Source organism: Pyxicephalus adspersus, chromosome 5, assembly GCF_032062135.1.
Source record: "Pyxicephalus adspersus chromosome 5, UCB_Pads_2.0, whole genome shotgun sequence".
Taxonomy (NCBI): Eukaryota; Metazoa; Chordata; class Amphibia; order Anura; family Pyxicephalidae; genus Pyxicephalus; species Pyxicephalus adspersus.
Window position 1 is genome coordinate 1,227,394 of NC_092862.1, and position 12,391 is coordinate 1,239,784.

The window sequence follows — 12,391 nt, forward strand, 5'->3', positions numbered from 1 at the left end:
CCCCTGCTGGTAGCAGTGTGTATGTCACCAATAGGAGAGCTGCCTGGGGATATTATTGTTTCTTATCCATTTAGACAGCCTGCGCACTTTGAACATGGAATGAGAATTGGAATCACCAATACTGTAAAAGCAGAACCTGAAATTGTAATGAGCAAATACAGATTTTTGCTTTTTTTATTTGTAGCTTTCAATAAATGAATCCCATGACCTCATAGTTGCAATGATGATGCAGGAAATCAGCAGCGTCGAGATGTAACAAAGGAGTAAAAGCAAGTTTTGTAATTGTTATACAATTATGTTCACAACAACTTCAAGCTGATCACATTGGCCCAAAGAATAGAGAAGATAGACTGGAATGGGAGAACCTGGGTGATCCAGCAAACCTGGGATGGATCTGGTCCAGGATTAAAAACATTTATCCACTGATAACAAATGATTTTAAAGAAATCCATTTCAGGTTTGCTGGATCACCCAGGTTCTCCCACGATGGCCTATATTCTCCAGATAGGGGAACTTTAATAAATCAGGTCCATCATCTCAATACAAATCTCTTTATGGCTTCAGATATATTAAAGGATTCCTCTGCTCAGGATATTCAGCTTTATTTATTTATCATCTGAATATTTTTACAGAAATATGGAATTATTTGGCTGGCTGATAATATTTCCTTTTATCTCTCTGCTGGGAATATTTGCAGAGCTCCCCCTCCTCCTCTCAGATTTGTTTGTGTTGCCCTTTTATCTTTTGCTGTACCATGTTTGTCATATTTCTATGTATATGTATCTTGTAACTTTGTATCCTTCTCTGCACTTTGTCTGATGGATGTAAAGTCTCTATTATAATAAAAAATATCATATATTGATTTTACTCACCTAAAGCCGCGGTCACATGACCCTCCGGTGCCGGGGATTCTCCCATTACTGGAGGCGGAGCCTGGAGGGGATAATAAAAGAAAAGAAATCAGCTCTGTATATTCTCTAATATTTTACATCCTAATATACAAAACAGGATAAAAATATTTATATAAAAACTTTTTTTTCTTTTTTCTTTCAAAACTTTTTTTTTTGTTTTTTTGGACAATCCAGCAACTTTTCTCAGAAGAGATAAAAAGGTTACCCCGGGGAGGGAGCAGATGGTTCGATTTGTTGTATCAGAGGCAGCTTCACTTGTATGTGGATAAGTTGCAGATATCACCATAATGCACATAATGTATATATGAGGTAGGTAGAGGGATGGGCAGCATGGTGGCTCAGTGGTTAGCACTCCGGCCTTTGCAGCGCTGGGTCTCAGGTTGGAATCTCACCCAGGACTCTATCTGCATGGAGTTTGCAGGTTCTCCCTGTGTCTGGGTGGGTTTCCTCCCACAATCCAAAAACATGCAGATATGTTAATTCGCTTTTCTCAAAATTGTCCATAGACTGTGATAATGACATATGACTATGGAAGGGAGGTTAGATTGTAAGAGGGACAGCTAGTCACATGACTATGGACTTTGTACATATGTTTAATATGTTGGCGCTATATAAATTCTGTGCAATAATAGAGCTTCATGCACCATCTCTGCTGTGAAAGAGAAATGAGCAGAATTGCTGCACTGCCATAAATTCCATGGTAATCCTCACAGAATTTACACTGAAATATTAATTTAAAAAAACTCAGCAGAGAGTTCATCTGATTCCTGAATATTCACAAATCCTTTAAAAAACAAGCTTGGGGGGCTTTAGTTTTACCTAACACCTCAGGTCGTTATCTTTGCACGGAGTCTGTATGGGAAAACAGTGAGCAGAGTGAATTCAGAGCCCTACCAGGTCTTCTATCTGCGCTGGTCCCGGGGTTCAGAGACAGGGCCTCTTCCCCATATATTGGGTCTGATTTATTAAAGATCTCCAAGGCTGGACAGGATGCACTTTCATCAGTGAATCTGGATGATCCAGGAAACCTGGAATGGATCTGCTCCAGGATTGAAAACATTTGCTAACAAATACCAAATAATTTTTAGGAAATCCATTGCAGGTTTGCTGGATCACCCAGGTTCACAGATGAAAGTGTATTCACCCCAGCATTGGAGAGCTTTATTAAATAAGGCCCATTGTCTCCTAATAAGGGGGCAAGTAGTTATCTGCCCCCTCCCAGGGAAATGAGTGCAGGAGGTATATTACTATCCGTTACCCTTTCCCAAAAACAGAAAGTATATTATTTGCATATCAATAAAAATCTCATTATATAAAAACAAACACAAGCTTATTATTAATACTAATATTTACCAACTGAAGTTTCTATTTCTCTCACAATTTTAGAGTGAATCCTGGCATCCAGCGATGTGAATCCACCATGAAAGATGACGTCCCGATGCCCGGTAATGTTCACCCAGACCCATCCCGGAAAATCTAAGAAGAGAGAGCGGCCCACATTTCCATGTAAACACAGCGATAATACATTTCTGCAAACATTGCGCCCTGGTCACGCTGTCAGCGCCTGCAGGATTTCTTGTATTGCGCTGAATCTTCATTGTTGGGGAATAAAATCCCCGGCTTAGTTTTCCTCCGCTGGGATAAATATCGGGAACAGTCAGGATGAGAAGAATACAAAATCCAGAACCCGGGATGGAGCCGCAGACACTGATTGTGAAGTTTTCTTCTTTCTTTATACATGGATTGTATGACAGATATATTGTGTGTTCTATAGACATACGCTGTACTCGTTATTTACGATTTATAATCATATAAGATGGTTTAACATAAAAATAACACAATAAAACATAACATAAAAATCATTCATCACATGATATAAAAACATTAAAATGCGCTAACAGTTCTCTCGTTTCCCCTTCTGTTTTGATAGCAATTGAAAGTATTTTTATTATTATTAAAGAGGATTTATATAGCACCAACATATTATGCAGCGCTGTACATTAAATAGGGGTTGGAAATGACAAACAGGAGGAGGAGAGGACCCTGACCAGAAGAGCTTACAATCTAGGAGGTGGGGGAAGTATCACACAATATGAGGGGGATATGGAATGGTAGTGAGGGTTTAGGAGACAGAAGAAGACGGGTAGGTGAGGGGGAAGCGTTGGGTTATAAATGAGCAGAAAGCAAAGTTTTATATCTGATAAGTTCTAAAAACACCTCTGTGTGTGTACTGCGCGTGCGGCGACCTTCCTGTCCTCGGTCACATTGTATCCAGATATCTGTGAAGGATACAGAACCCATTCTCCTATATAGAGAGTTCTATAGATTGGCCCTAGGATGACAACACTGCTCTATCAGATACAGAACAGCGAATCAGTGTTGTCACCTTAGGACAGGAAGTATGATCAGGCGAAATGAAAGCGTATGGATAACCCAAATATCTCTATTTCAGATTTGTATAGGGTGTGATGGATTGGAGCGTTAGGTTTTCCTGCAGTCAGAGATTCCTTCACTTTCTGATAATACAGAATACAGACACAAAGGTAAATTTACTTTATTTCTGCTAAGTGAAGGAATTCTACAACCTCATCGGATTTCTATCGTTCTCTGTCTCCCATTGCAGATTTTCCCACTTCCCATCTAAAAAAAGAGTTACAAGAACAGGAAATCTCTCTGGAAGCCCTCTGTTCTATATGAGGATAAAAAGATTTGGTTTTATATACTTTGTATACTTAGCATCTCCAATCCTTTGGCTTAAAGTGATCAAATATTCCCAATGACGATTGAAAACATTTCCCAAATAATAGCAAATGATTGTAACAAGATCATTGCAGGTTTGTAGGATCACCCAGGTTCACCCATGATAGTCTATCTTCTCCGGTTTTGGGGAGCTTTAATAAATCAGGGCCAATATGTTTAAATGTCCTGTAAGCAACAGGTAAACATGCAAAGAGCAAGTGTAGATCGCCACCTGCTGGAAGAAATTATACATATGTAATATGGACAAGCTATAGTTAATATTTAACATTTTTTTTCTGTCTGGAACATATCAAAAAAATCTATAACAAAGAACTAAATTTTCCTAAAAAAAGACAAAAGATGAAATTCCAGCTGAGCAGATTGGAAGTATGTGAAGTCTGAACATTGAAAATGGAAAATGCTCGTTACCGCCCCCTACAGAGACCCTGCAAAGTTCAAATCTCACGTCTTCCCAGAAATGTGTGAATTGGGATGGAATTGGGGCCGCCATTACAAATGATTGAAATTTAAAGTTTCAAAATTTTCCCCAAAATCAGATCCCTACAAAACCTCTACAGGAATGCTGAAATTAAGTTTTGGGGGCTTTAAATGGTTGATCTGACATATACCATAGTGCTGTACAGAGATCACTGAGCCAGTCCCATCAGTCTCTGTACAGAGGAGCTGACACTCTAATGTCCTCCCACAGTCACACACTATTATTATACATTTATATAGCTCTGACATATACCATACTGCAGTACAGAGATCACTGAGCCAGTACCATCAGTCTGTGTACAGAGGAGCTGACACTCTAATGTCCCCCCACAGTCACACACTATTAATATTTATTTATATAGCTCTGACATATACAATAGTGCTGTACAGAGAACACTGAGCCAGTACCATCAGTCTCTGTACAGAGGAGCTGACACTCTAATGCCCCTCCCCCACAGTCACACACTATTATTATACACTTAAGTAGCACTCACATGTACCGCTGCATCATACACTCACATTCCTTTAATATAGATGTATATAACTCTGACATATACCGCAGCACTGTACAGAGAAGTTTACACCCCAATGCCCCCCAAAGTCATACTCCATTATTATACATGCATGTAGCTCTCACATATACCACAGTGCTGTATGCTCACACCCCAATATTATATGTTTATATAGCTCTGACATATGCTGCAGTGCTGTACACTCACACTCCATCATCACACATGTAAATAGCCCTGACATATACTGCAGCGCTGTACACTCACCCTTTATAATTACACTTCTATATAGCTCTGACATATACTGCAGCACTGTACACCCAGACTTCATCATTACATATGTATATAGCTCTGACATACACTGCAGCGCTGTACACTCAAACTCCAACATTACACATGTATATAGCTCTGACATATACTGCAGCGCTGTACACTCACACTCTAACATTATACATGTATATAGCTCTGACATAAGCTGCTGTGCTGTATACTCATGCTCCATTATTACATGTGTAAATAGCTCTAACATATACTGCAGCGGTGTACACTCACACACCATTAGTATTATTACATTTATTACAATAGACTCATTTGTTGGTCCCCTCATTTAAAAGGCCCCCAGAGAATTGATTGAATAGTCCTGCACGCCATGATGACGTCATTGGATGGAGCACAGACGTTTCATATTGCGCATTCTACGCATCGTATGACCTGGAAATCATGAATTGGTAGAAAGTGATTTGTCTTGAATTTGTATCATGTGACTCCAATCGTAGAAGGGAAAGCCCATGTCTCTAATAAAATAACCTCACCTGCCGTGTTTTGTCATTGGTGCCGCCATCTTCTCTTCCTGGTTCTGATCTTCTGCCATCTACATTGGCAGGGCCAGGATGCCCAGCATATCCAGATACCAGCCGGAGACATGGCACAGGTAAGTGTCCGGATCCTACAATACAGGAACCGCTTAAACATTGTGCAACCAAATATTCAGTTAGGGTGCCATTCATTATTCATTAATCTTTATTTCTGGGGGTAACAGAGGAAGCACTTTACTTTCTTTACCCCTCATCAGACTCTGCTTCCACCCACCTGCCCCAGGACATAGGTGGGCCCTTGGCTCTCCATTGTAGGGCCCTGCACCCTGGCCTGCTGACAGTTTCAGCAAAGCTCACTTATTACATTTATACTTTTACATATAAAATTCTGAACAGAAAATCCCTGACAAGCAGCAGATCCAGCGAGCAAATCAGCAGCAACTCAGAGAAGCCATCGGTTTTATCAGCACACAATATTCTGTATGGATATAAACCCCCGGGCCAAATATATGGCAGCCAATCATTGCAGTGGCTGCATGCTTACCCCTAATTATCCCCTGGTGGTCACATATACCAACCTATAGGGCGATGTGATTTACTATACTACTAATACTATAATACTAACAATCGGAGCTCCGCAGCCACCCCGGGACCTCCCAGCAATCCATGGAAAACATTCCCAAATTTACCTTCAACAACAAAGGTAAAACAGTTACAGGTGTCTGACGCACTAATCCGGGGATCACCGGGCAAACAAACAGGGTCATGGGCCTGAAATCCTGAATGTGCAGCGTCAGCTATAAGGATTCTATAGACTCCCAAATCATTGCCAATCACAGGGGAACTCCGATCAGTAATAAAAGATTGGAACATCACTGCAACCTAACATATGGAAAAAGGAGAAGCAACCGCATGTCAGAGCTTCCGTCTACCCATAATGGGGCACAACCCCAATCACCTGCAGAGAAAATGTTTTTATTGGGGTGCATTATGGCATGGTGTCCCCCCAATAATATCTGATTGGTCATACCAATGGGTATATTAGGTGGCCAGTTTATTAGGTACACCCAGCTTGTAATGGGCATGGCCTGCCAAAGTATCTGCCCCTTGTTTGGGGGTGTGGGGAAGAGTTAGAACCCCTGTTAGGTTTTTATTTCTGTCTGTACACCTGCTCCCCCCATATCTGTTGGAGTTTTGTATTTTATACATTGCCTGGGCAGGTTGTACACAGGGGCATTATTTGGGTTTGTGGTGGAGTTGGGGGTCACGGTTGTTATCTGGATTTGTGCCTGGGAAGGGAGAGTTCAGGAAGGGTTCACCACCTGCACCATGCAGGCAAACAGCAGGCTGGGCAGTAAATGTAATAGGTTGTATCCACACTAATCTCCATTGTGAAATACGAGACTGCCAGAGCTCAACCAAGTGTCAAAGAAACGTTTTATGATGGGGAGGGCCCAGGGCCACAGAGCACACATTTCATACTATCGGTGCTGTGATTGTCAATGGCTGTCATGGACTGCACCCAACAATATTAGGAATCAAGGTGTGGCTCCTGAAGAAAGGGCCCTGTGTGGCTTCTGAAGAAGGGGCCCTGTGTGCCCACTGGGAAGGGTCCCCGTGTGACCCTTAAGGAAGGGGCCCTGTGTGACCCCTGGGGAAGTGGGCCTGCGTGACCCCTGAGAAATGGGCCCTGTGTGACCCCTGGGGAAGGGGCCCTGTGTGACCACTGGGGAAGGGGCCCTGTGTGACCCTTTAAGGAAAGGGCGTTGTGTGGCCCCTGAATGTCAGCTTTTGCTTATGTTAGGGAAACAATCTTCACACTATAAATGTCAAATGATTGGAGGGGTGCCGGTGACTCCATGCTGTCCTATTTCATATTGTAGGGGCTGTGTGTGGTCTGTGCATTGTCGGGGTCAGATAACGAATGGTGCAGATACGTTTCCCTCTCTGTGTATTTAACGCCTGCCGAGCTGTCAGCCATTTATAACATACACACAACTCCAACACACAACACATATTAGCTACAGATTCTCGGGTCCCCCCCCCATGATAAACATTAGGGGTTGTGTGGGGTGAAAGGAGTCCATCATCAGTGCAGCTGAACCCCAACATCACAAAGGGATCCACCCCCCTCCCCAATCATCAAAACCTATTCTACAGTGACAACGCTCTGTCCTTTTCACCCTAAATGTGCCCTTGTGTTGTCACCCGGTCACACAGGCATCCAATGGAGACACGGTGACCCTTTGCTCACATATTAGGCAAACCGGCCCTAATGAATGCCATGCAACCATCAATGTGCCAGGCAGGAAGTGGTTGCAGCAGCACTGAGCTAAAGGATAAAAGGAAATGTAAAAAATTTATAGAAAAATGACGATGATTGATAATGCTCAGAGCAAACTGAATGAAATGAAAGCCCAAATGCACAGCAATTCTGCATTTCTGTCAATTGGGGCCCTGGAAAAAGCGGGGGCCCTGGGCACCTGCCCTGTTTTTTTTCCCAAGAAAATAAACTGCCCCCCAATCCTCCAATGTGTGCCAACGCCTTATAATCAGTACATCTCCACCTCCATTGACTTGCACAGATGTTTGGAAAGCTTTCGATGTAGCCAATGACATGGAAATGAACACAAAGTGCGAAATGCAATAGATAAAAGTGAGGTAAATACCCGTGTGATCCCGGGGTTTATGCTGGCCATACACTGCCTGATATTTTCAGTTTGTTAGATGAAAATGTCAAATCAATCAAAATAAAATTGTCATTCTGATCGCTTTTATCCATTTTATCAAAAAATTTCCAAATCATCGCATTAAAATTGAAGCAGCTTTTTGTGTCAAATCAATCATAAAAAACAATAAAAGTGATCAGTTATAATAATAAATCTAAAATAAATAAAAATGCATATTTTTAATTTTATGATACATTTTTGGTCAAATCCAAAACTTGATTGGGCGTGGCATTAAAATGGAAGTGAAATTTGCGATGAGGCCGGTGGTTATTGCAGAAAGGGGCAGACGATGCCCCCCGATTACCCACCTGAGTAATACCCAGCTGTCAGCGATACCCGGCTATCCCGACTTATTATTAAACAGGATTTATATAGCACCAACATATTATGCAGCGCTGTACAATAAATAGGAGTTACAAATGACAGACTAATACAGACAGTGACACAGGAGGAGGAGAAGACCCTGACCCGAAGAGCTTACAATCTAGGAGACTTTAATGACTGTATGAACTCCTATGCACATAAATCACATCACCTCTGCTCAGCCAATCAGGATGGGGATGCAAAAAAATAGAAAGTAGAAGATGTTGGCGCTTACAATGGAACTGGGATGGGCGAGTATCCCCGGGGTTCAGCTTCACTTTAAAATCAAAACCCCTTTTTACCTCCCAATCAATATTTCAATATAATGGTGAGCATTGGTCGGTACATGGACGTCTTGGGGTCGATCACAAGCATCCAATATTGATTATATCACTGATCGAGAATCCCACTGATATCCCCGTGCTGTCTGGCCATTATATCACACAGTGATCTCCCCAGACTCTTTTAGCTGGGCGCACCACCCGGCAAATTTTCAGTAATCACCCGGCTGTTTTTGGGTGGTTACCTGAGTTATTCTTAATAAACAGCCTTTATATAACACCAACATATTACGCAGCGCTGTACAATAAATAGGGGTTATAAATGACAGACAGATACAGACAGTGAGGAGGGGAGGACCCTGCCCCGAAGAGCTTACAATCTAGGAAGCTGGGTGAGTTTACAAACATTTCTGGGGTGAATACTGTCACACACGGTATCAATGTATCAGATCGGTTACATAACACAATTCCCTATCCCGAGTCCGCCTGACAGCACAGAAATCCCTCTGGAATCCTGGCATCCCATTGGCCAGGGAAGGGTTAACCTGTGGCGGCGCTGTGTTTACCGCCCGTAGTGGCGTTGGACACCTGTCCCTCTGTGAGTTCTGTTCGCTGTCCACACATGAAAGTTCTGACGCAATGTAACCGGATCTGCACTCCAGAGCCGGGTGCCAGTTACCAAGAAAAGCGGCCTTAGGTGTCCCACGCCCCGGGGGGCAGCGATCCGTCACCGGGGGGCAGCAACCCTTCACCATGGAGAAGGGTTTATACGTCAATTTATTATGTATGATGGTATTCTGGAATATTACACAATCTGCGCTGATTGTGAGTGACCAAGAATGGGAAATCCAAACTTTTGCAGTTGTCATGAGAACAGGAAGTGATGAAATTCTGTGATTACTATCTTAGATTACTGTACAGACATTTGCTCTCACTTCCTGTTGTATTTCTGGGACAGGAAGTCAGGAAAAATCCCCCCCAGCTAAACATATACAGCCCAAACACATCAGGATCTGCCCAATCCACAACCAAACCAGGAAATGGTTGGATTTGGGGATGCCTTAAAGTGACCCCATCAGATTTGTGAAATATCCATGCAATAGAAGAGTCATTTTACGTTCCTGGCCGCTACCCCTCCCTTGGGGTCCCATGTCCCCCCATATGGGCAGGAACCTGAGCAGACAACACAAAAATCTGACACTACAGGAAGTGTCAAATGCTGAAGATTTGCAGGACATTGTCACATACAGAACTGTATTTCCTTTTTCTTTCTTTCATCATATTTCCTCCTTTGTCCTATCAAGGCGTTGCTGATCTCCTGCAGCCAATGTCAGTTCGGCATTCCTCAGGGAAGATTTCCTAATGGTGACAACATTGGATCCCGCCTGTGTAATGTAGTCACCACAGGGTGACAACGCAGGAATGAGACAAGGCGGGGTCACCCTATACCAGAAAGTGTGACTTTTCCGGCAGCGCCTCTCCACTTAGATTTATAGGATTGGGACGATGGGTGAGATTGAAGTTTGCAGCACATTTTTCCATTGCGCAGCCACAAAAAATGGACAGAGAGCTCACCTGGAGGTTATCCCGCCACTCCTTAAAGCTACAGCTACACAATTAGGATGGGGACCTCTCATGGGGCTGACTTTCCAAGGAGTTTATCCTTGAATGTGACACTGATCCCCCCTTGTGAATGTTGACAACTCTGGGTATATGTTACTTGCAGCGGGCGGCACCACTGGGCCCCCTGATGGCGGAGTGGCAGGTGGGCCGCCGTCCAGCCCAATAACAACACCTGACGCCGGGGTTGGGTGAGGAGAGGAGATAGTTTTGTAGCGGGCAGCAAGTGGATCTATATAATTTAATTGAACAGATTAACACAAAGGTCTGATATCTGCCTGGCTGGTGCCATGGCACCCCATAAAGGGCAATTTGAGGAACCCCTCACCCCACCCCCCCAGGGTCAGAGTGTCAATAACATTCCCCGAGGCAGCTGCCCCTCTGCCCATGGAAGTGAGACATTAAGGATCAGGAGAGGACGAGTCCAGGGGGGCGCTCGCCAGGAGCAATGATATTTTTAGAAGGAATTCCTCGGCTGCCATTCCTGGTGCCTGCTGCTAGTGGGAGGGGGGAGGGGGGATGAGGTGCCCACGTTTACTCACTGGAGGGTGGCATAACCATTTCGAGGCTCAGACACAGCCTAATACTCACATCATTCATATAAATAGAGATAATCGGGGGGGGGGGGGAGGGTGATTACACTGAGGGCAGGGGAAGCATGAGCCTGGCAGAGGTAATCATCAGCAACGATAACACAAACATATACAACAGTGCTGTACAAAGAGTACAAGGGGATACAGAGGGTAGAAGAGCTTACAATCTATAAGGGTATAAGGGGGATACAGAAGGATACAGAAGGCAGAAGAGCTTACAATCTATTAGGGATATAAGGAGGATACAGAAGGTAGAAGAGCTTACAATCTATTAGGGATATAAGGAGGATATAGAAGGTAGAAGAGCTTACAATCTATTAGGGAGAGCTGACAATCTCTCAGGCTTACTCCTCCATGGCTGTTCCCTCTGCCCATTGCACAGCTGGGATTTTTGAAGGAAAGAGAAATGAAATCAATGTATGGTGAGGGACAGGGATGGGAGAAGTTCTGTAGTTCAGCAGCCAAGGGCTGACAGCCAGGGATTTTAGTGCAGCATAGCTCGGTGTTTTCAGCTTGAACAGAATGAAGTTCAGCGGATTTCTAGCAAAGCAATATTTGTTATAATGATATGCGTTATATGAGCTGTACAATGCAGGGATGATTGGATATATTTGAAGATACAATTTAATGAAATCTCCTCTGATCTACATTACCAGCTGCAGCATGGCGCTCTGTATAGTTGATGTTATTTTTACCTGCCAGTAACTCCTGTGACAACGTATGCTCAATGTGCTGTATTTATGGGGGAGCACCCAAGCATTGGGCAACTGAACACCTCCCCGGGGGATACAGAAGGTAGAAGAGCTTACAATCTATTATGATATAAGGAGGATACAGAAGGTAGAAGAGCTTACAATCTATTAGGGAGAGCTGACAATCTCTCAGGCTTACTCCTCCATGCCTGTTCCCTCTGCCCATTGCACAGCTGGGATTTTTGAAGGAAAGATAAATGAAATCAATGTATGGAAGTGGTGAGGGACAGGGATGGGAGAAGTTCTGTAGTTCAGCAGCCAAGGGCTGACAGCCAGGGATTTTAGTGCAGCATAGCTCTGTGTTTTCAGCTTGAATAGAATGAAGTTCAGCAGATTTCTAGCAAAGCAATATTTGTTATAATGATATGCGTTATATGAGCTGTACAATGCAGGGATGATTGGATATAATATTTGTAGATACAATTTAATGAAATCTCCTCTGATCTACATTACTAGCTGCAGCATGGCGCTCTGTATAGTTGATGGTATTTTTACCTGCCAGTAACTCCTGTGACAACGTATGCTCAATGTGCTGTATTTATGGGGGAGCACCCAAGCATTGGGCAACTGAACACCTCCCC

At 43.3% G+C, this 12,391-nt stretch overlaps 2 long non-coding RNA genes across 2 annotated transcripts in view; one reads left to right on the forward strand and one right to left on the reverse strand.

Moving 5' to 3' along the window:
• Positions 1–2,404, reverse strand: part of LOC140330415 (uncharacterized) — a 10,871-nt gene extending 8,467 nt beyond the window's left edge. The window contains exons 1-2 of the long non-coding RNA XR_011920741.1: positions 2,290–2,404; positions 873–933 (exon numbers count right to left, since the gene is read on the reverse strand). This is a non-coding gene — a long non-coding RNA (uncharacterized lncRNA). The remainder of the gene's footprint in view (positions 1–872; positions 934–2,289) is intronic.
• LOC140330416 (uncharacterized) overlaps positions 1–2,814 on the forward strand; it is a 4,749-nt gene extending 1,935 nt beyond the window's left edge. The window contains exon 2 of the long non-coding RNA XR_011920742.1: positions 2,298–2,814. This is a non-coding gene — a long non-coding RNA (uncharacterized lncRNA). The remainder of the gene's footprint in view (positions 1–2,297) is intronic.
• The last annotated feature ends 9,577 nt before the right edge of the window (positions 2,815–12,391 follow it).